Raw genomic sequence first — 22,652 nt, 5'->3', positions numbered from 1 at the left:
CCCTTGTTGATGTCATTTCCAACTCTAGCATTCCAGTCTCCCATAATAATTATGTTCTCAGTATCTTCTCTCACTTCGTCTAAAGCTGTTTGGAGTTCGCTATAGAATTGAGACATTTTCTGTTCTTCTGTGCCCTCGACTGGTGCATATATTTGTATTATGCTAACTAACTCGTCTAGTTTTATACTTACGGTAATTATTCTAGAGTTTATTGCTTGGTATTTTACAACTCTCCCACTCAGATCATCCGTGATTATAAAACCGACTCCCTCTTTTGCTCTTTCCATTTCTTGTACACCTGAGTAGAAGAGCTTGTAACCATCGCCACATCTCATATTTCCTCTTCCCTTCTTCTTCGTTTCACTCAGGCCTAGGATGTCAATGCCGTATGTTTTCATTTCCTCTGTCAATTCGAATTCTTTACCATAAAGACTTGTGATATTCCAAGTACCTATTATTGTTGTTTCCTTTCCATTATTTTCGTTGTCCTTTTCCATTTTCGTTGTCTTTTTTACTAGTATCTTTGCAGTTTTTGGTGCCTGTGTTTTCAGTTTTTTGAGTTATATGCTCCCCCTTCTGCTGTTCTTATTGATTTTGGTATTTGCTGTATTTCGTTTCCTGGGGATCTTTCACTCGCTTTTCTCCCCTTTGTTTTTTGTTCCTCTGCTCCATTTTCAGGTTGAATTTCTCCATTGATATCATTTTTGTAGTAATGTGAGTGTGTCGTATTGTTTGAAAAATAATCTGTAAGATGTCTAAACCAACTGACGCTACCGTTTATTTACTACTTCCTTTACTATTTCCGTATTTACTTATTTTTTAAAATGTCCAGTGCGTTTATATTTTAAGTACTTGCGACTAATTTCTTTCATACTGTACTTCCATTTTTTACAACATTTTTTTTTTGGATATGAAAGAAGAGGGGATGAGTTAGGCTTTAGTATTTCTAACAAGAAGCATAGTTTAGTTTATGTCTGTACGATAAACAAATTCATTAAGTTATAAGCGTTCAATTTTATTATAGCCTACTACCTAATTGCATTTAAGAAAGCAATTTTAAAGAAAACTAAAAAACGCTGGATGGAAGGGCCACCCGAGAACTTTATCGTACCGATCTATTATCTTTATGGTACTAGATACTGGCATTCTATAAAAATAACAAAGTTACTCGTTATTTTGATATTTTAGAAACACCTTCTCTACTTGAAAGTATTTTATGGTTTTATGCATCATTAATTCCTGCATTTGAGAAAATGTTCGATGCCATATTTCGGGGACACACTATAGGTGTATAGATTATTGCATAAATCAATAGAAAAATATAGTCTTACTTTCATTTCAAATTAGTTCATTTTCCTGAGAAATCAATAGTTTACAATATTTGCATTTCATTCTATTTCGATTACGCCAGTCAATGCGCGAGGTTAAGAACAAGATATTATCTCCGAATTCTATCCAACTGCTTGGATTTTAATGAGATTTTGGGAGTAGCCCAATCTCCTAATTCAAAGTCTATCCTATATACTATGGCGCTTTTATCATGGGGGAGGTTCCCACCACTTCTCAGGGGTGAAATATTTTTATTTTCGAATTACATTGAGAAAAAGGAAGATTTCTAAGAAAATTTAAAAATTCATTCTATAACTTGATCACATTTTTTACAAAAACCATTCATTTTACACTTACACTATATTAAAAGGTATTGCAAAAGAAAAATAATGCATTTAAATTATGGTGGATGGGGAGTTAAATGTATATACTTTTCATTTTTCCTTTAAGTACATTAGTCATATATTTTTTTTGCACCATATCTCGCTTAGTTTGTATGTAAGCGACATTTAACGTTGCTCGTTTTAAAGGCCCTTTCAAACACTCCAAAAGGTGTTGGTAGCATTATACACCTAAAACCTACCGTTCCTCTGTTATTTCAAGTTGAATACACCAATTTGAGTATGCACCAAAAAACAAACTATTTTCACCTACCATATCTCTTTTTGTATTATAAATAGAACATTTACGAAGGAACGAATCTCTTTATTATTTATAATCTAAAAAATATTTTATATAGTGTTTTTAGTTCGATGCATAGTTTTTAAGGTATTCACAAAAAATCGGCCCGAAAAGGTGTCATTTTTCAATGAAAATGGCCAATTTTCAACTACGCATAACTCAAAAAGTATTGAGTTCTCAAAAAAAAAGTATAGACCAGTTTTTGCTTAGAAATAGGTTCTTTAGCCACTTCCGTGCTTATTTTGACCAACAAATTTTCCACCCACTTGAAGAAGTGGGAACCGCCCCAAGATAAAAAGCGCCATAGTATATAGGGTAGATTTTGTTTCTTGAGCTATTCCCTACTTACTGTGAAAATATCAAGTACATCAATGTAGTAGGATGGAATTCGGAGCCAAATACCCTCATTGACTGCCCTACAATAATGCTCTGCTATGATCGCGTCAGAGAGGACACACATAAATAGACTTAGGCAAATATGCAAATAAAAAAGTATGAAATATGCGCATACATATGCAGTATTTTATGAAAAAATATGCAGTACTTTATGCAAAATATCCATATTTATCTAGAAAATATGCATATGTAATAATAGTTATTTTCCTAACTAGTGCGGGAAAGACACTTTCCGCATGAGTTAGGAACAATATTTTTTCTACGGCCGTATGTTTGGAAAAAAGTCACAACAAATAGAGTTATATCAATTTTTATTTACTAGTAAATACAACAAAATATTTGGTGGAAAAAGAAGAACGTCTATTTATTGCTTCGTAATATTAAAGATAAAAGAGCAATTCGCAGCATTTTGCAAATTTATAACGGATGCAAGCTGATCCTTGAATTGGCACTGTGTATTCTCCCTCGACCTGTGCTCGCTGTGATCACTCGACGTAGATGTAGATGGTTCTAAAGAATCGATACTTAAAATTTTGTTACACACATCTCCTTTTTTGCTTTTCAGAGTCTTCTAGGTAACCTTCGGCTACAGAAGTTGTTTTCCAACCTCCTAGACGCTTTATATTTGTAATCGTTTCTGCAGAATCGGCTAGGAAGGTTGCTGATGAGCGTCTGTAGCTGTGTCCTCTGTAACGTTCAGGATTAGGTAGATGCAAAAAAGCTGCAATTTTGGAGGGGATTTTTCCAAATGTATTAATTCCTACACATTGCACTGTACATTTTCCTTTCTGGTATTTTATAAACAAACGCCGATGAGTTGCGGTTGAAGGTCGTAAACTGACGTATTCTCTGTATAGCTTCAAAAACATTCCATTGTTTATTTCTTCTGAGACAACAAATGATCTCGCAGAGTTGTTTTTCGAGTCCGTAATTTTTACGATTATTAGATTCCCTCTGTCTTCAATATCGTCGAGAGTGATTTTCGTAAGTTCGGCTCTACGACAAGCCCCAGATAAATCAAAAATGGTAACTACTTTTATCATAAGATGTAAATATCTCGTTTGGTGCGTCTAACAAATTTGGCTATATCTTCTTTACTAAAAATTTTTGCTTTTTGTGTTCGAAAATCAATATTTTGTTTTTTCAAAAAAGTTGTTAGTTTATAAAATTTACTTAAGTATATCAATATTGTGCTTTATTTTCATTAAACTTTTATTCATGGAATAGCGTGACCAACGTGTGTTTGATTTAAGCACTTTGCTCAATTCTAAAAAGTATGCCAAAAATACTTCCTCTTTATAGCTCCTTACTTTCATGGATTCGCACCAGTTCACAAAATGGACAAATTGTTTTTTATACCTCTCTTTGGATTTGGCAGGCAACAAATTTAAATTTGCTTCCCCGGCGGCTATCAAGACAGCTTTCGGGATCTCTTCGTCCGATGAATCCATGTAATTTTTTAAAAATTGCAGCAAAAACACACAAATGCATACGTTGTTTGACAAGGTTGTCAAAATCAAACTTTCAATAAAATTGGTTACTATGACGACGATATTCAAAACCATTGTGATTGTCCACTGATTTGACTTATAAATATTATGTCAAAATAATTCTATTTCAAAGAATTTTTGCGATAATATTATTAAAATATGAACACACTAAGATAAATTTGAAATAAATTAGTAAATAATATCTAAATATTAGTTTATTGCATATATTATAATATATTATAATGCCATATTACAAGGTATTCTACTTCCCCGCACTAGTGCGGGAAAATTTACTTTCCCACACTAGTGCGGGAAAGTGCAACTTTCGGAAACAAAATGCGTGCGGAAAAGTGGCTGTTTAGGCACGGCCGTAGAAAAAAAATATTTACAATATTTTTTATTTACAAAAATACTTACAATATTATAAATACATAACATATAAAATTATTTTAACATATAACATTATTTTGAATTGTGGTAACAATAGATTATCAAATGATGTTCAAAATTTTCTAATAAAAACTTATGGCTTCTGTCTGAATACATATATTTGTAAATAGAAAAACTTCTTTTGACATCAAATGATGTAACTGGGGCATTTTTCAAATTTACTATAATAGATGGTTCTGATATATTAGAGTAATGCCAATGCATTTAGAAACACAAAAAAGAGCATGTAATTATTGGCTAAAAAAAGAAAAATATGAAAAAATAATACAAATAATAGGATTAGATATAAGAAATAAAAGAGAATTAAAAGAAATAATAAATAGAAAAAGACAAAATGAATGGGAAAATTCAACAAAATCTAGACGTTTATACAATTTTATACCAATATTAGAAAACATTCCAAATTATTTTAATCCAAAACAAGGTTTAGTACAATTTTTAACAGGAAATGGACCGTACCCAACATATTTGAAAAGATTTAACTTAAAAGATGATGCATATTGTGAATGTGGAGAACTAGGTACACCAGAACATATAGTGTTACATTGTCAAAATACTATAGAAAATGAAGAACATAGAGAAATGAGAAGAAGATTAGAAAGAATTGAAATAAGAGATATATTACAAAATGAAGAATATTTTGGAATATTAAACAATCTAACAGAAATAATATCTAAAAAACAACAAGAAATTTATAATAATAGAAGAAGACAACAAATAATCCAACCCTGATGAAGTTGAGTAAGATAAAGTTAAAATAAATAAAATTAAATATAAATTCAAAAATAGATATTCACAATTATAATAATAATAATTCAATATAAAATAAATAAATAAAAATAATAATTCAATAAATAATTCATTAAATTAAAAAAAAAATACCAACTCTCTTCTGAAAATAGAGGGACTGTCTTTATAACTTAGAAGGGAGTTGATAGTACCAAAAATATTTTAACAAATATGCCTATATTGTTTCTTTAAATTTGTTAAATGTATTTGTTTAATGTAATTAATAGATTATGGCAAATGATTAATTGTAAAAATAGATTTAGTAGTTTAATAAAAAATATAAAAATATATAAAAAAAAATATCTGTAATCCCATCAGGAAAAAACGACCTGGATTAGTCACTAGAGGCCAGGTCATATGTATGAACAATAAATAAATAAATAAAAAAAATAGATGGTTCTAAATTAAGTGGTTCGGAAAATGTCCCAGCTAGTACTTGAACCATTTCAGAAAGAACCTGGTAACCACTATTTTTTTTTCATGGTTACTTTAAATTTTTGAAAAATTTCCTTCCCAATAGTACCTTTGAACGTTTTGACACAATGACTCAAATTCTTTTATTAAAACTGTACTCTCTAACAATGATAATTTGGAGGATTCTAATTGAGTTATAATTTTCTGAACAAAACTATAATTTGATTTTATGAATAACAGTTGCTGTTGGAGGATGTTATATTGGAAGGCTTGCTTAGCTTCCAATAAAGATTGACAACTATCATCCGTTAAAAGGTTAATTACTTTTTTTTAAATCAACAAAATGATCAGCATAGAAACTAGCTGCTTCCAACCATGTTCCCCAACGTGTTAAAATGGGTTGCGGTGGCAGTGGAACAGCAGGGAAGCATATCTCTGTTAACATTGTATTCATACAGGTGATTTCAGGAATACCTTTTTGACGCTCGCTAGTAAACTGTTAAATAGTGGAAATTTTTTTCCTACATCCTCCGCAACTCTGTTTATTTCATGCGCTAAACAAGTGACATGTATTAAGTTTGGATAAAACATTTTTAAATTTTGTGCTGCTTTCACCATAATATGGTGTGGTATCAGATAAAATAAGCAATAATTTAGCAGCAGGAAGAAAAAAGTTTGCTAACGCTTCTTGTAGAAACCGTGATATTGTTAGAGCGTTGGTTTTTTCCACTTGCTTACAGGAAATTAAATACGATTTTGGAAAGGTTTCATCGCTAACTACACCAATTAGTAAGTGCACAATGTATCTTCCTGACGAGTCAGTGGTCTTGTCCACACATATGTAAAAGTAATTATTATCTATTTCGGCTTTTATGTTGTGGATAACTGAGGAGTATAACAAATTGACATTATTTCTCTTTAGAGTTCGTTCATTGGGAGTGTTGTGTTTGCAATATTTTTTTACAAAAGAACTAAAGTTTTCATTAGATAATTTTGAAAGCGGTATATTAGAAGATACTAATGCACGACACAAGTCTTCGTTAAAAGTTTCTTGTTCGGTTTGTTTTTGGAACTTGACTGAAAGCACTTGGACCCTGAAGGTTGATATTTTTCACCGGATGTGGTTTTTACTTTTTTAGCTAAATGTTTCGCGGTTCTGACATGCTGATCTATTTGAAAATTTTTTTCAGATGAAATCTAAAAAACAATATAAATATTCTATACGCTCTGAGCTTCGCTGGTGTCGCTCGTAGCGGTTACTAATTCAACTTTCACCGGTAATTTTTAAATTTATTATTTAATTGTTATCGCTTAATATTTACAACGCTAAAAAGTAATTAAATTGTAATAGATTTTTTTAAGATTTTGCTAATTATTTTGACGTTCTATTGATGAAATATTAATTTCTTACTTCGGATACTTTCACAATTATCATGTAGATGGCGCCAAGATTAATTTATAATTACATATTACAGAACATTAAAAAACGCAAATTCAGTATTTAAAACGTAAGTAGTTAAGGTAAAAATATAAACCACAGCTTTGATCAACTAATATTTTTTATAATTAATATTTTTAATTTTAATTTTAAAATAATCACTTTGACATTTATGTCAAATTTCCGGTAAACGTTTACAGACTTGTCACTACTGGCGCTCACGAATTTATAAATATCCCCTCTACGTACGAGATCACAGCGTATAGTTGTACCCATTTTTAAAATCTAAGATTGTAGAAATAAACTAAAAATGAACCGTTTTTGCATAACAATTAAAATATTTAAATTAAATCAAATAAAAATCGGTGTAGTAATCTTGAAAATTTCAATAAATGACTGTGAAGGAAGGAAGAACCCAAATATTTACAAGAGGCTCTTGGTCTTTTCTGTTTACATTTAAAGAAAAAATATTGTGAGCATAAATCAAAAGCACTTAATTAATTAAGTCCAAAATATGATATATTTTTGTTTTTAGCAAAATTAAAGCAAACTATGCTATTGTTAGAAAAAAAATGTTAGCGACCTTCCAGTAGACTATTGAATGATTTGAATTTTAAATAGGTATCCTATTTTTTATCGCAAGGAGTTTAAAAAATGCTTGAAAAAAGAAAAAATACATCGATTTATTGCAAACTATCCTTGTGTCGGTACTTTTCCTAAACATAATCTCCAATTTTAAAATCTTTGTTTGTACCACCGTGTAAATTTTTAAAATAAAATAAAAAATAATACGTATGTACTTACGGTTTTTCCACAAAATTAGCAATAAACATATCCATAGATAGCTCTTTGTAAGGTTTTATCCAAGTTGAAACATTGCTTATTTTCGGCATTTTCAAAGCATAATAATTATTCGCAATTAGAAATACACGTTGTTTACGCCTCCAATTTTACAACAAAAATGATACCAAGTGAAACTGACCCTCAAAATAAAAAATTTTACCTAGAGACAAACTGGCAAACACAAACCCTTAATTCCAGGACAAAACGTGACAAAACTATAAGCCGCTGTCTTTTATTAGTTACTATACCAAGAATTTGAATACCAAGTGATTATAAAACAAAATTAAATATTGGCATTTTCATGATATCTGTAAGTTTGAATATAAAAATATATAGCCACCAAACTTTCAAATTGTATGCACTTTATGCTCACTTTTATAAAAATATGAAAAATTTGACATTTTTGCATTTTTTATATATTATATGCAAAATATGCAATTTGCATATTTGTCTAAGTCTACACATAAGATTATAGCAAAATTTCTATTTACCGTAACTTTTCGAGTTTTTGAGCTACAGCAATGAATTTTATGTCATTTGAAAGGTAATTTTACATTCTTTCAAAATATGTAAAAAACACAGGGCATTTATGAAAAATTAAGATATTTTATTAATTTTCGGTTCAACCGGAAGTCATATTTTTGGTAAAATTTATTGTAATAATAGATAATAAAGTACCATATACGTCTGCAAAATTTCAAATTTTAGTTTCTATTAAGAAGGAAGTTACGGGCACTCGAATATTTTTTTATAAAAAATTCATAACTCCCCTACTATGGGGAGTTAAGAAATCTGACTAATGTCATTCAATTTACTGATAGGATATCAAAAATATATCAAAAAATAAAACAATTTCTTGGAGCCATTTTTGAGAAAATCTAATTCAAATTTATGTCAAATTTTGACCCCTTAAATATAGGCAACCCGTAACTTTTTGTGAAAAACGATAACATCCTTCTTATAGCCCCATCTTTAGGCTATATAACGAATTTTTCAAATTAAAATTACCTTAAACAAGTTTTTACATAGGCAGGGAAATATGTCGGGTGGGCGGTCGGCCATGTTGGCCGCCATCTTGAATTTGGAAATGTCAAATTCCGTATTTTTATTTACCTATCGATGAGCTTACTTTGAGTTGAATTTAATTCACTTCGGTCAAAATTTGCACAAATGGGCCCTAAATAACCCCCCTATTTCGGCCCCCTTTGAGAGGTTTTTTTTAAAAGCTTAGTTTCTCGACAAAATTCTCTTAAACTTACTCATACCGAATTTCATCAAAATCGGTCTGGTATTTTTTGCTGGGCGGTGGCGACATACGTACATACATACGTACGTACATACTTCCGACATGTTTTTTTTATTTGCTTTTTAGACTCAGGGGGACTCAAAACGTCGAAAAAAAGTGAAATCTGAAAAAAAATTTTTGCACGATCCTATAACTTTATTATACTATACTACGTATACGGGGTGTCCAGAAACTCTACCGACAAACGAAAACAGGAGATTCTTCAGATAATTTTAAAATAATTTAACCCAATTCACTTAGTCCGAAAATGCTTCCTAAGGGAACTAGAGCTCTTTGAAGATGGCGTCTTGTAATAAGTTTTTCTTAAATACCTCCAGAAAGCTTCTATTTAGAAAAACAAAAATTTGTACGCGTATTGATCTTCAAGATATAAATCTAATCCATCCATTGCAAATTTCTAGTACCGATCATAGGCGTCCGTTTTGGGTAGGACAACGGATATTTTATCGCATAACTTTTTTATCTTTAAGTTTTATGCATTTATGACACTTTATTATTAAATTGTGAAGTACTCTAGTACTAAAAGTTACTCTTGTTTTAAATCAATAGGACACACCATTTTCTAGAAAAATCGATTTGAAAATTTTTCGCTTTTTGAATTAAAAAAAAAATTAAAAAAAAACTGTTTAGAAAGACGAAAACTTTACTTATATTCCAGAGATAAATCGATTTCATTAATTGCGAATTTCTAGTACTGGTCATAGGCGTCCGTTTTGGGTAGGTCAACAGTTATTTTATAGCATATCTTTTTGTCTTGAATTTTCGAGCATTTTTGACACTAGATTATTAAATTATGAGGTATTCGAGTACTAAAAGTTACTCTTACTTTATGTTGGTAGAATACTTCGTTTTTTGTTGAAAAGTTCTTTCAATTTTTTTTCAAATTCCAAAAACGAAAAACTTTCAAATCGATTTTTCTAGAAAACGGTGTATCCAACCGACTTAAAACAAGAGTACCTTTTAGTACTAGAATACCTCACAATTTAATATTCCGGTGCCAAAAATGCATAAAAGTTAAGAACAAAAAAGTTATGCGATAAAATAGCCGTTGCTCTACCCAAAACGGACGCCTATGACCGGTACTAGAAATTTGCAATGGATGGAATCGATTCATCTCTGAAAAGTAAATATGCATACCAATTTTCGTTTTTCTAAATAGAAGCGTTCTGGGGGTATTTAAGAAAAACTAATTTCATGACGCCATCTTCAAAGAGCTCTAGCTCCCTTAAGAAGCATTTTCGGACTAGGTGAATTGGGTTAAATTGTCTTAAAATTATCTGAGGAATCTCCTGTCTTCATTTGTCGGTAGAGTTTCTGGACACCCTGTATAGTACGATAAAGTAAAATAGGTTTAAGGCGTATGATTTACTGACGTAATAGTCTTTAGATCAGGTAGATTTGATAGTGGGTTTAATTAGGAGAATCTTTAAAACTGCAAAAAAACTACAACGTCACAAACTAGAATGTAATAAAACCAAATAATCCTAAAGTTTTTCATAAAGTTGAGTAGTTTTAAAGTGAGCTGACAATAAACCCATTTAAAACTACAATAAGAAAAATTATTTATTAAGATTAATTAGTCTTATTTGATAGTGTTATTATATTCTTAAAAACTAGTGACATGCTTAATAGTTTTTAAGTTCTGGCAATATATTTGCAAGGTTACTTAAAAAATATTATCTTTTTATTTACCACAATAAAACCTTTTTAAAACTTTCATTATTACTGTCCTTGATAATCACATTTTTGCAAAGTGATAGAAATGGGCCGTTTAGAATTAAACACTGAGTATTACGAAAATTATTATTACGAAAATTAACTCCGCCTGAAATGACTGTTGGGTGGATCGAGTAGCTTGACGGTTATTCTTGCCAGTCCCAAACCCGGAAAAAGGAGGACGGTTGGGTCGTAGGGCCAGCAACCCTACACACGTAAAAAAAATTAACAAATGCTAAAAACCCAGAAATTGGTCTCAGAACGGGGACTGTTTTAATCAAAGACGAGCACGGCAACGAAAATGGACATTGAATATTGGTTTTTGGAATATACAAGGAATTAGAAATAAACAAAGAGAAATTCTTATGGAAGTAGAAAAAAGAAACTTGGACCTGATTATCCTCTCGGAAGAAGGGAAACGCCTGTGAAGATCTTCAGAATTATATACACTGTAACACGGGAGTACCAAAAAGTGAAAGAGCGAAAGCAGAGATATCAGTAATGATTAACAAACGATGGAAAAACCAAATAAAACCATGGAAAGCTATAAACGAAAGAATAATAAAACTGACCATCTCAATTAGAGGAAGAACGATTACAATTCTAGGCGTATATGCTCCCAATGACGATGCCCAGATAGCAGTAAAAACAATTTTGAAGAAATATTAAAAGATCAAATAGAACAGGTTCCGAATATGCACGAATTGATTATAGCAGGTGATTTAAATGCCAGAGTAGGCAATCAAGACCATAGCAATGTGGTGGGAAAATATGGAGAAGAGAGAATTAACGACAATGGGATAAGGTTGATTAATCTATGCGAGGAGTATGAACTTAAAATATATAACACGTTTTTGAACATAAGGATATCTATAAATTTACTTTGTACCAACATATACGTAGACTTAAGTCAATCATTGACTATCTAATCTAGAGACAAAATGCAAAATTTAGGAATTCATATGATCCGGAAATATAATATTGACGGAAATAGAAAAATATAATATTGACAGCTTACAACATGAAAGTACACAATATCTGTACTGTAACAGACTTGAACAGAAACTAAATCAAGAACAAAGAACAACCGAAGAAGAATATAATCAGATAAAAACATGCATAAAACAAGCAGCACAAAAAGCACTAGGAAACTTAGAAAACGGAATGAAACCAGAATGGTGGGATAAAGGTATCGAGAAGAAAATAGAGAGGAAAAAACAACTTCACCTACAACGTCTACAAAATCAGGAAAACATTGAGATTCAACAACAATACAGGGACTTAAATAGAGAAGTAAAAAGAGAAGTGATTAAAAGAAAAAACGCATCCTGGATCAGAAAATGTGAAAACATAGATCAACAATTAGGAGGAACTAGGGGTTCAGAAGCATGGAAGATGATAAAGAATGTCAGAATATCACAAAAGGGGGCACACAATTAAGAGTATATCTGATGCAGAGTGGGAACAACATTATAAGGAATTATTAGTAGAAAAACTACCACAATACATAACAAGAATACAAGAAAAAGAGAATGATATTCAGAGAGAACACGAAATAGAACTAGATAAAAGCAAAGTGGAAGAAGCTATTAAAACTATGAAATCCCGGAAAGCACCCGGGGCTGAGGAATTTATCCTGAATTAATAAAATGTGGACCACCCAAACTATGAGATATGCTTAAAAAACTTTTCGAAAGATGTCTAAATGGAGAAAAAATACCAGATGAATGGCTAACATCACATATTACTCCCATAATAAGAAGGGACCTAAAAATATCCCCAAAAACTATAGGGGATTATATATCGCAGTCATCAGCACCATTGGAAGATTATACTTCAGGATATTAAGAAATGAAATAGAACGAGAAATTCAAGGAAAGCAAGCTGAAGAACAAGCTGGTTTTCGTGCGGGACGTTCAACGGTAGACAATCTCTTCACTTTAAAAATAGCACTAGAAAAAAGAATACAGGGAAATCAGGAAACCCACATCGCTCTTATCGACCTAGAAAAAGCCTATAATAGTGTCCCCATAATAGAACTATGGATGTTAATGAAAGATATCCGTATCGATGGAAAACTCATACAAGCAACTAAAATGTTATATGAGACCACCAACACCATAATAAAAAACGGCAAAAATTTCACTGAGGCATTTAATACTTCAGAAGGCCTCCGACAAGGATGTTGTCTATCTCCCACTCTCTTTAAAATATATCTTGACCAATTCTTACAGAGATGGACAAAAGCAGTAAAACCGATAGGAATGAAAGTGGGAGACGACTCCCTATTTACATTATACTTTGCGGACGACCAAGTTGTTATAGCCCAAGATCAGGATGACTTAAGCTATATGATACGAAAGCTAAATGAACATTACCAACAGGCAGGATTAGTAATAAATATGGACAAGTCAGAATACTTCATAGTGGCAAACGAAGACATTGAAAACCTACCATTGGAACAAGGACATATTGTTGGTGTGAAACAATGCAAATATTTGAGAGCTGTATTTAACAAACGAGGAAATAGTGAAGATGAAGTACAATACAGAATCAATAAAGGTAGAAGCATCACTAGATCCCTCAATTCAATTTTATGGAACAAAGATATCAGGAAGGAAACAAAGAGAAGAATATATGAAAGTATAATGAAGAGCGCTACAACCTACGGTGCAGAAGTTTGGGACATAAATGCAAGAAATAAAAAGAAGCTAATTAGTACAGAAATGGACTTTTTAAGAAGTTGTCAGGTCTCAAGATTAGAACATGTAAGAAATGAAACAATTAGAGAACATATGAAGGTGGAAAAAGCTATAACAGACGATATTGAAAGGAGACATGGTTTGGTCACGTTAAAAGAATGAATGAGACTCGCTGGCCGAGAAAAATATTATAATGGGTCCCACCGGGGAGAAGAAAAAGAGGACGACCACGGAGAAGCTGGAGGGACAATATTCAGGAGGCAATGGATCCGAGGCAATTAGATGAAGATATGTGTTACGATAGAAAAAGTTGGAAGCTGGGTATGGAGAGGCGGCGACAGCTGTAGAAATTCATATATATATATATATATATATATATATATATATATATATATATATATATATATATTACGAAAATTAACTTTTCATATACTAGAACATGAGCTTTATTTGCTAAAAGATATCCAGATTAACCACGATCTATCCGAACGATATAGTGAACAGAATACTGAAAAATTTAACAAGAAGTTAAAAAAGAGAAGCCCACATTTTTTTGTTTGACTCCACAGATATATTATATTACAACAAATGTTCAAAATTTCCAAGTATCTACACAGCCATTTTATTACACCTTCGTTTCTTGCACATATAATCATTGCTGCAAGGGGTGAAAAATATTAGTACCTCTAAGATAACTGATACATCCACTTTGGTTTATGTTGTCTGGGAAAAATGCAGGTGATATCGAACCTTTTTTTTATCGAAAATAGGTCTTTCCAGCATCGCATATTGTTAATAACGAAAAGTTAAAAATAATAAGAGTCAAACTAGAGGTGTGATACATTTAAAACAAAAGCCAAACTGAATGTATCAACTATAATGGAGCTACTATATCAAGTTGCACAGGTAACACTTATTTTCAACAAGATAATGATTTCTGTAAGTAAAATTTCGGATTAGCCAAGGACTAATCCTTATTTTCAATATCGGCTAGATTTATTATATTATCATCCAGATATATTCGTCGTCGATTTCGAACAAAACACAGGTAACAGGAATGGCTGGGACAATGAGCATAGAGTAAATTTAAAAGATGTATTATAGACAAGCCGGAAACGGCGGGTTCGTTGGGAAAAATATTCCCATGAGATATTTTTGCATAATCACATTCGTGAGGCATCCCAGAATAAGGTTCAAGAAGTCGCCCACGAGAAAAGTGGGCCAATTTTTTTTAACAATTTTTTTTAATCAAATTGCAAAAATCAATATTTTTGGCCCGGACTAATTTTTTTAGGTTTTTTGGACCATTTTGAACAAAAAAGGTATCTTATAATTTTTCTCTAAAGTTGATCTTTTTCGAGTTATAAGCAAGTTAAAATTTGAAAAACGCGAAAATGGCCATTTGTAAGACTTAATAACTCGGTCAAAATTATTATTTTGAAAGTCAGAAAGTGACTAAATCAAAGTTTAAAGTCGCCGTTACATGACCCTGAAGAAATCTGTGTCATTAATTGACTACTAAGCTGTTATCTTTAATTAATAACAATGAGTGGTTAGATCGTATTGACGCTGCTGTAAATGTGAGTGCGAGTAAGATGCACAATTGTAATGCTGGAATGGCTTCTCTCTCGCACTCAGCATTTACAGCCCCGCACACGTGCATGGCGCTAATTGTTATTAGTTATTACTTAAAAATAACAGCTTAGTAATAAAATAATGACAAAAATTTCTTCAGTATCTTGTATGGGGGCTTTAATCTTTGATTTAGTCATATATTGACATTCATAATAATAACTTTTAAACGAGTTATTAAGCCTTGAAAATCGCCATTTTTCGTTTTTTTTTTTCAATTTTAAATTGCTTATAAGTCGAAAACGATCAACTTTAAAGAAAAATTATAAGAAACCTTTTTTGTCCAGAATGGTCCAAAAAAGTAAAGAAAAAATTGTTTAGGTCAAAAATATTGATTCTTGCAATTTGATTAAAAAAAATTGTTAAAAAAAAAATTGGCCCACTTTTCACGTGGGCGACTTCTTGAACCTTATTCTGGGATGTCTCACGAATGTGATTATACAAAAAAATCTCATGGGAATATTTTCCCTTCGAACCCGCCGTTTTCGCCTTGTCTATTAATAATCACTAAAGAAACATACATGAAAAAGAGAAAAATCAAAGAATCTAAAGGAAGAAAAATGTAGAGAAAGCATATCAGAATATAGGTTTGCTGACGATGCCAGATTGCAGTGAAAACGAACAATTCAAAGAAGTTAGAGATTTGAGAACCAGAAAAAAGCACAATATCAAACATTTCTTGACGAAAAAATCTAGCTTAAGTGGATTAAAAGTCCATTAAAATAACCAGAAACTAAACGTTGAATAAGGAAGAAAGTACTCCATAAAATGTAAGAAAATTTTTGTTGGAAATAAGCCACAATTTTGCTTTAAAAACCATTCTCAAAAGACAAAATACTAATAAATTAAATAAGGTTTGTTTTTGTTGTTTGGTAAAAAATTTTTCTAATATTTAATTTTACCTGTAGTATTCATATTGACAATTCTGACATATAAAGTCCTTTTCATGGACATTTTTCAGTGCGTCACAAATGATAGAAAAAAAAGGTAAGTCCGTGATAATACACATTTATAACATTTATTTTAATATGACATTTTAGTTCAATCTGACAGTTGTCACATTTTATTTGCAATTTGGCATAAAATTACATCAATTGTGTTTATTGCATTATAAAATGGTATTTTCTTTGATTTGTATAGTCTTATAAATTGTACAGATTATATTCGTAGATATATTATATAATTCGTAAATAACTTTTTTTCGCTTATAGCGCCATCTATCGACAACTAGAATAAATGTCTGTAATCACGGCTGTGCTTATTTTCTGTCACTTACAATTTTATGTGTTAGAAAGAAATCGAAAAACTGTGACGCACTGAAAGATGCCTATGAGAAGAAGAATACCTATTATACATTTTACAATAGATGAGTTTAAGATGCTGTTGCCAGTATCTCAGTTGCATTTGTGAGTCGACTTTATTGGAAGATAGTTCATTCGATTACATGAAATCAACTTTAACTTAAGAATATCCATCAGAAAATCACACCATGTGATTTGTCTTTTAAAAGATAACCTCATGCAATAAAGACAGTACAATTCTCCGGTTAGTGATCCCATAATAAATATAATGAATGGAACACAAACTGGATCCTATAACATTCACAGAAATAATACAAGGACAATATCAATACCATATATTATGTATACTGGACTATATTCGTTGGTATGGAAGAAGAACGTTATAAGTCGAAAAGTTCTAATTTTCAGGAGCGACGTTTTAAAATTTTAATGTACTATTTTTAATTATAATTTTGGTAAGGTAAAAAATAAGAGGTAAAATCTTTTACAATGTTAAAGAGCCCATTATTATCATTTAAATATAAATAGAAAGACCTTTCTTGTTCTCACCTTTCTACCTGTAATTAGCATTTGTAACAGTTTTTCCCAAAATTTGTTGAAATGCTACTGAATTGCCCATAATAATTCTATATAAACGCACATATCCTGTAAGGAATACTTACTACCTAAGACGAAATGTCTTGCATTAAATATTAAATGCAAGATCCCCAAAAAATACGTTCCTTTTTTAACTTGTAACACTGTTCTCCAAAAAACACGTGGTAACTTCCACAACAACTGAAACACAACTACATATTGTATATTGCGACGTTCTTCCATAAAATGTAATGCATGGGTTTGACAAAGTCAAACTGTTATAAGCCGCCATCTAGAGGTAATTACATGAGTGCAACTTCTGACATTTTTTTCCATAATAAAGTTTAACATTTAGAGTTGGTTAGAGGGTAAACCTAAAAATGGCAGTTTTTGAGTTGTAGCGTTCTTCTTCCAAACCGACGAAGTATATGGATAAAACTTGAAACGATAGGGAATATTCCACATTTCAACATAATTTGAAACAACAAATACATTGAGATCTCGTTTATCAAAACATTTTTAATTAGGTGAAACGGTGAAACATCAAAACCATTCAACGCTAGAATACGTGAACATCAATCTTATATTAAAAATAGAGAAATGATAGAACTTAAATATGTAAACACGCTTGGGAAAATGAATATAGAGTACAGTGGAAAAATTCAAGTATAGTCCTGAAAGAAACAGGTGGTAAGTAGAGAAAAATCAAAGAAGCGGCTCCAATGATGTTTAATGAAGCCAATTGCGTCGCAAATTCCTTAACAGCATGTAATAGGATGTGGTTACCCATAATTAAATAGGAAGTCAGTAGAAAGAAAATGCCACTATCAGGGCACATAAAGGATATATCATTTATATGTTTTAAATAACATACATATTAAAACCAGAATGATGTTAATTTTGAGAGTAAATTAAATGTAACACTAAATACTTACCATGTGGGGATAGTATCATGAGGTTTTTTCCTCATGATTTACTAAGGAATCACTAACAGGAGAATTTTACTCTCATCATTGCATGTGGTGCCTTTTCAAAGACAAATCAATTGTTTTTGATGGATATCTTTAAGTTATAGTTGAATTCATGTAATCGGATGAACTATCTTTCAAAAAAGTCGTTTTAGGAACGCAACTCGTAAATATTGGCAATATCATGTTAAAGTCATATATTTTAAAATGTACAATATATCCCTGAATTGTCAATATAAATGAGTAAGATAAAGTTAAATCATTAGAAGAATTTTTTACCGAGTAATAAAAACAAAATTTGTTTCTTTTATTAATATTTTGTATTTTGAGAACGTTTTCCGAGGTGGAAATCGAAATGTCAAATAAATTTAAGTGTAAAGTAAAATTGTGGCTTATTTTCAACAAAAATAGTATATTATGTATATTATATTATTGTATTTTAAAAGATTTATTAATAAAAAATTAGTACCTAATTATTCTGTCAAATTATTATCTCATTCAAATCTCACCCTGTCGCATTCTCCAAAATATAATCCGAAGTGGGAATATTGGTTGAAAGTTCCAAACACAAATTGTACACACAAACTCCGTATAATAAAATAACTTCACTGACGTAGTTCTTCTTCGTATTTTCACTAGTTTTCGTCTCGGCGACCTTTACCGTCGCGTGCGCGTTTTGCGATTGTTTCATGGCACTCGCCGATCAGCTAGGATTACTGCCATCAAGAATGCTGCAGCGGCGACGCCGTCTTTCATGTCCTGCTTCCAGTTCGACAAAGCCGGAAAAATGCTCCCTTTACGTGTACCCCTAAGGGATTATGGTCAGAAATTAGTTCAATTCGAGTTAATGTGATTTTGTAACAAGGTGGATGTGTTAAGTGCTGTACATGTTTTCTGTTTGTAATTGGATTATTAATAATAATAATCTCTAAAATTTTTTAGAGATTATTATTATATAAATTTTAAATAATATCTCTAAAATTATTTAAAAATAAACTTGAAAGATAAATACAATTAATATTTATCATCTAAATCAGGGAGCAGGGAATCCGGCAACTTTTGCTTACTTTATCCGGCCCGTTGAAAAATCTCGCAAGATTTTTTTTTAATCGCTTTATGCGATTTTGTTGAAATCAACAGTATTAGTGTGCGTAGTGTTCATTTAACGGAACGGAAATTGAATAATTATGCTTGTAACGTTACAAACGTCACGTCATTGTTATTTTATTTATAAACGATTATTTTACTTTATTTTCTTTAATATTTCATTATTAATTATCCTGTGTATTCGTTTTAACTTGTTTTCCCGTTAAAAACCTGTTTGGCGGCCTCTTTAGTTTTTCTCTATTTACTATATCTCTTTTCATCTAACATCTAAATCATCATACTGAACGTACTTCATAATATATTATCCTTTCTCTCTAGATATCTGTCTTTCATTACGGAACATGCTTATCCTACCTTTCTACAGTTCACGCTGTCATTTCAGTGACTGTGACAATTCTCAAAATGGTGGTGGTAAAGTCATAAAAGCCAAAGGAGCTTGAAAATAAATTATTTTGTTTCAAACAGACGATCTCTTAGCCAAGCCGCACACCAAAGAAACATGAAAAGAAAAACATGAAACATGAAACGAAAAACAGGTTTCATGAAAAGAAACCACTGCTAAACAAATCTCAAAGTCCGCCTACCAATGAAACGAGTGTGATTCATGCTCACGACACATTTTTATTTTCGGAGAGTTTCATAAATGGCCGGATATATATTTGTTTAGCAGTGGTTTATTTCCATGAAACGTAATTTACGTTTCATGTTCCTTTGATGTGCAGCCTGCCTTAGGATAATAATTAAAATTCATTATCTCTTTTTTCTTGTATTCACAGTTCAACATTAATAGTTTTTATAATTTTTTTTACCTAACCTACGTCTTCTAAAAGCTTGTGTTCTGATATTTCAGTTTTAAATAGGTATTTCTTTTAATTTACATTACTCACTATTAATTTTGTCCTATTCCTTTGCCATTTGCTACTTTTTACGATTATTTGGCAAGGCTCGTTTTGGTTTTATTTCTTGATGTTTTATCAGTTGAGTCCGGGAATATTTACACGTGCGTCATCATTTAAAGCATACGAAATAAGTCGATGATAAGTCGGAAATTGAAATTTACTAAACGCAACAGCAAGTAACAGTAAGTGACTTGCTGTTGCGTTTAGTAAATTTAAATTTTCGACTTATCATCGACTTATTTCTTATGTTTTAAATGATAACGCACGGGTAAAGATTCCCGGACTCAACTATATGTATTTTATCTTCTAGTTTTTGGGATTTAAACCGCTTTTCTCCCTAGCATCCTCAATTGCCGACGACACAACAACGAGAACCATGTAATCTAGACGTTACACTGGGTCCTCCACGTTGGGCGCCAGTGAAACGATACGATAAACTACCCCAGATAATTGAAATAATATTGAATAATAATACTTCAATCATCCATGATAGCTATCGTTCACCCTAGACTAGCTCAGTCTTCCAAAGTGTGTGTTCGTCTTGTCCCAATCAAAAATATGAACACTGAAAATGTATAATGGAAGCAAACAAAACAATATTTTAACTAATCATGTTTATTGTTCAATAAAGATATAATTAAAATATGACTTATCAAATGCAATAACATATATTGAAATTCTTGTCAAAAACTAACAATTCTTGTATTATACTTATGGCTTTTGGTATTTGATGGTGAATTCTTGATGTCGAATGGTACTGCTGTTTCTGCAACTAGCGGTGGGGTCCTTGATGCTGTATTCCACCAGGCCTATGGATGTTGATCGTTGCAGTCTAGATGATTTGGTTGCAGTTTAGATGATATGGTCCTCGTTGTTGTATCGCCGGTGATTGATGATGCTTTAAGCTCCCAGAGGGAGAAAAGTGGTTTTATTCCCAAAAATTAGAAGATAAAATACATATCAAACATCAACAAGTTAAAACCAAGACTAGCCTTTGCCAAATAATCGTAAAAAGTACCAAATGGCAAAGGAATAAGATAAAAAGAGGACGTTTGAGTTGGAATAAATTAATTTTCTAGAGAATGGGCGACTTTTATTTTTAAATTATGATTTTTTGGCATATTATATCATACTAGTGACGTCATCCACCTGGGCGTGATGACGTATTCGATGATATTTTTAAATGAGAGTAGGGGTCTTGTGATAGCTCATTTGAAAGGTTATTTAATTCTCTATTTAGTAATATAAACATTAACATAATTATTTATACCGGGTGCCCAACAGGGGTTTAATTATTTGAGACAAAAAGAAGAAGGAATGTAATTGATTTAATTCAAAATATATTTTACCGCTGTCATAAAACGAAAAAACGTGTATTTGACAAATAAGTTTTATTTTTCGCTGAAATTAAATGTTAAAACTGCCACCCACCTGCCTCTTAGCAGTTTGAACATTGAATTTAAGCGAAAAGCAATGTTTATTTGTCAAATAAACATTTTTTCTGTTTTCTGACAGCAGTAAAATGTATTTTGAATTAAATAAATGGCATGCATTCTTCTTTTTGTCTCAATTAATTTAATTTAAAAAAATATTTTTGGGCACCCTGTAGAAATAATTATTTTAATGTGTATATTATTGAATGGAGAATTAAATAACCTTTAAAATGAGCTATCACTCGACCCCTACCCTCTTTTAAGAAAATCATCGATTACGTCTTCACGCCCATATGGATGAAGTCACTAGTATGATATATATGCCATAACATCATAATTTAAAAATAAAAATCGACCTGTTTCGGGATTTCTCTCCAAAGTCGCCCATTCCCGAGAAAATGAATTTATTCCAACTCAAACGTCATCACTGTATGTAAATTAAGAGAAATATTTAAAGCTGAAATATCAGCACACACTTTTAGAAGATGTAGGTTAGGTAAAAAAAAAACTATAAAAACTATTAATGTTGAACGCTTAATACAAAAAAAAAAGATAATGAATTTTCTTACCCCAAGAGATCATCTGTTTGGAATAAAATCATTTATTTTCAAGTTCTTTCGCTTTTATGACTTTACCACCACCATTTTGAGAATTGTCACAGTCATTGAAATGACAGCGTGAACTGTAGAAAGGTAGGATAAGCATGTTCCGTAATGAAAGACAGATATCTAGAGAGTAAGGGTGTATGAAGTACGTTCAGTATGATGATTTAGACGTTAGATGAAAAAATATATAGTAAATAGAGAATAACGAAAGGGGGCGCCAAACAGGTTTTTAAGGGGAAAACAAGTTAAAACGAATACGAAAGATATTTATTAATGAAATATTAAAGAAAATAAAGTAAAATAGCCATTTAAAAATAAAATAACAAAGATATGACGTTTGTAACGTTACGTGCTTCCTCTCCCCTTTCACTAGTCTCCCCCTTAACTGAAAATATTGATCGCACAAAAAAATATAAATTGTAGGAAATCACATAATTGAAGAAATTATAGAAAAGAGCATTTTCAGCAATTTAAGTCTTCACATTTGGGCAGCTCGGCAGGCAAGGTCAAATACTATCCCGACAGGACTATTGTAAATTAGTATCTATTCTGCTTTTCTTAAAAGTATTTGTGTGTT

General features: G+C 31.4%; 1 protein-coding gene across 8 annotated transcripts in view; it reads right to left on the bottom strand.

The window, feature by feature from the left end:
* LOC114328625 (uncharacterized) overlaps positions 1–22,652 on the bottom strand; it is an 895,031-nt gene that overhangs the window by 726,703 nt on the left and 145,676 nt on the right. For 4 of the 8 annotated variants that reach the window (XM_028277517.2, XM_028277519.2, XM_028277524.2 and 1 more), the window contains exon 1: positions 18,501–18,717. The exons of 1 other annotated variant lie outside the window; for it this stretch is intronic. The gene's annotated coding sequence lies outside the window, so the exon portion shown is untranslated. Of the gene's footprint in view, positions 1–18,500; positions 18,718–22,652 lie in introns of those variants that run through there. 3 more of the 8 variants (XM_028277523.2, XM_028277532.2, XM_028277518.2) reach the window with 2 other exon arrangements.

The sequence above is a fragment of the Diabrotica virgifera genome, chromosome 7, assembly GCF_917563875.1.
Source record: "Diabrotica virgifera virgifera chromosome 7, PGI_DIABVI_V3a".
Taxonomy (NCBI): Eukaryota; Metazoa; Arthropoda; class Insecta; order Coleoptera; family Chrysomelidae; genus Diabrotica; species Diabrotica virgifera.
The sequence above is the reverse complement of the archived record's forward strand: the minus strand, read 5'-3'. Positions and strand labels throughout refer to the sequence as shown.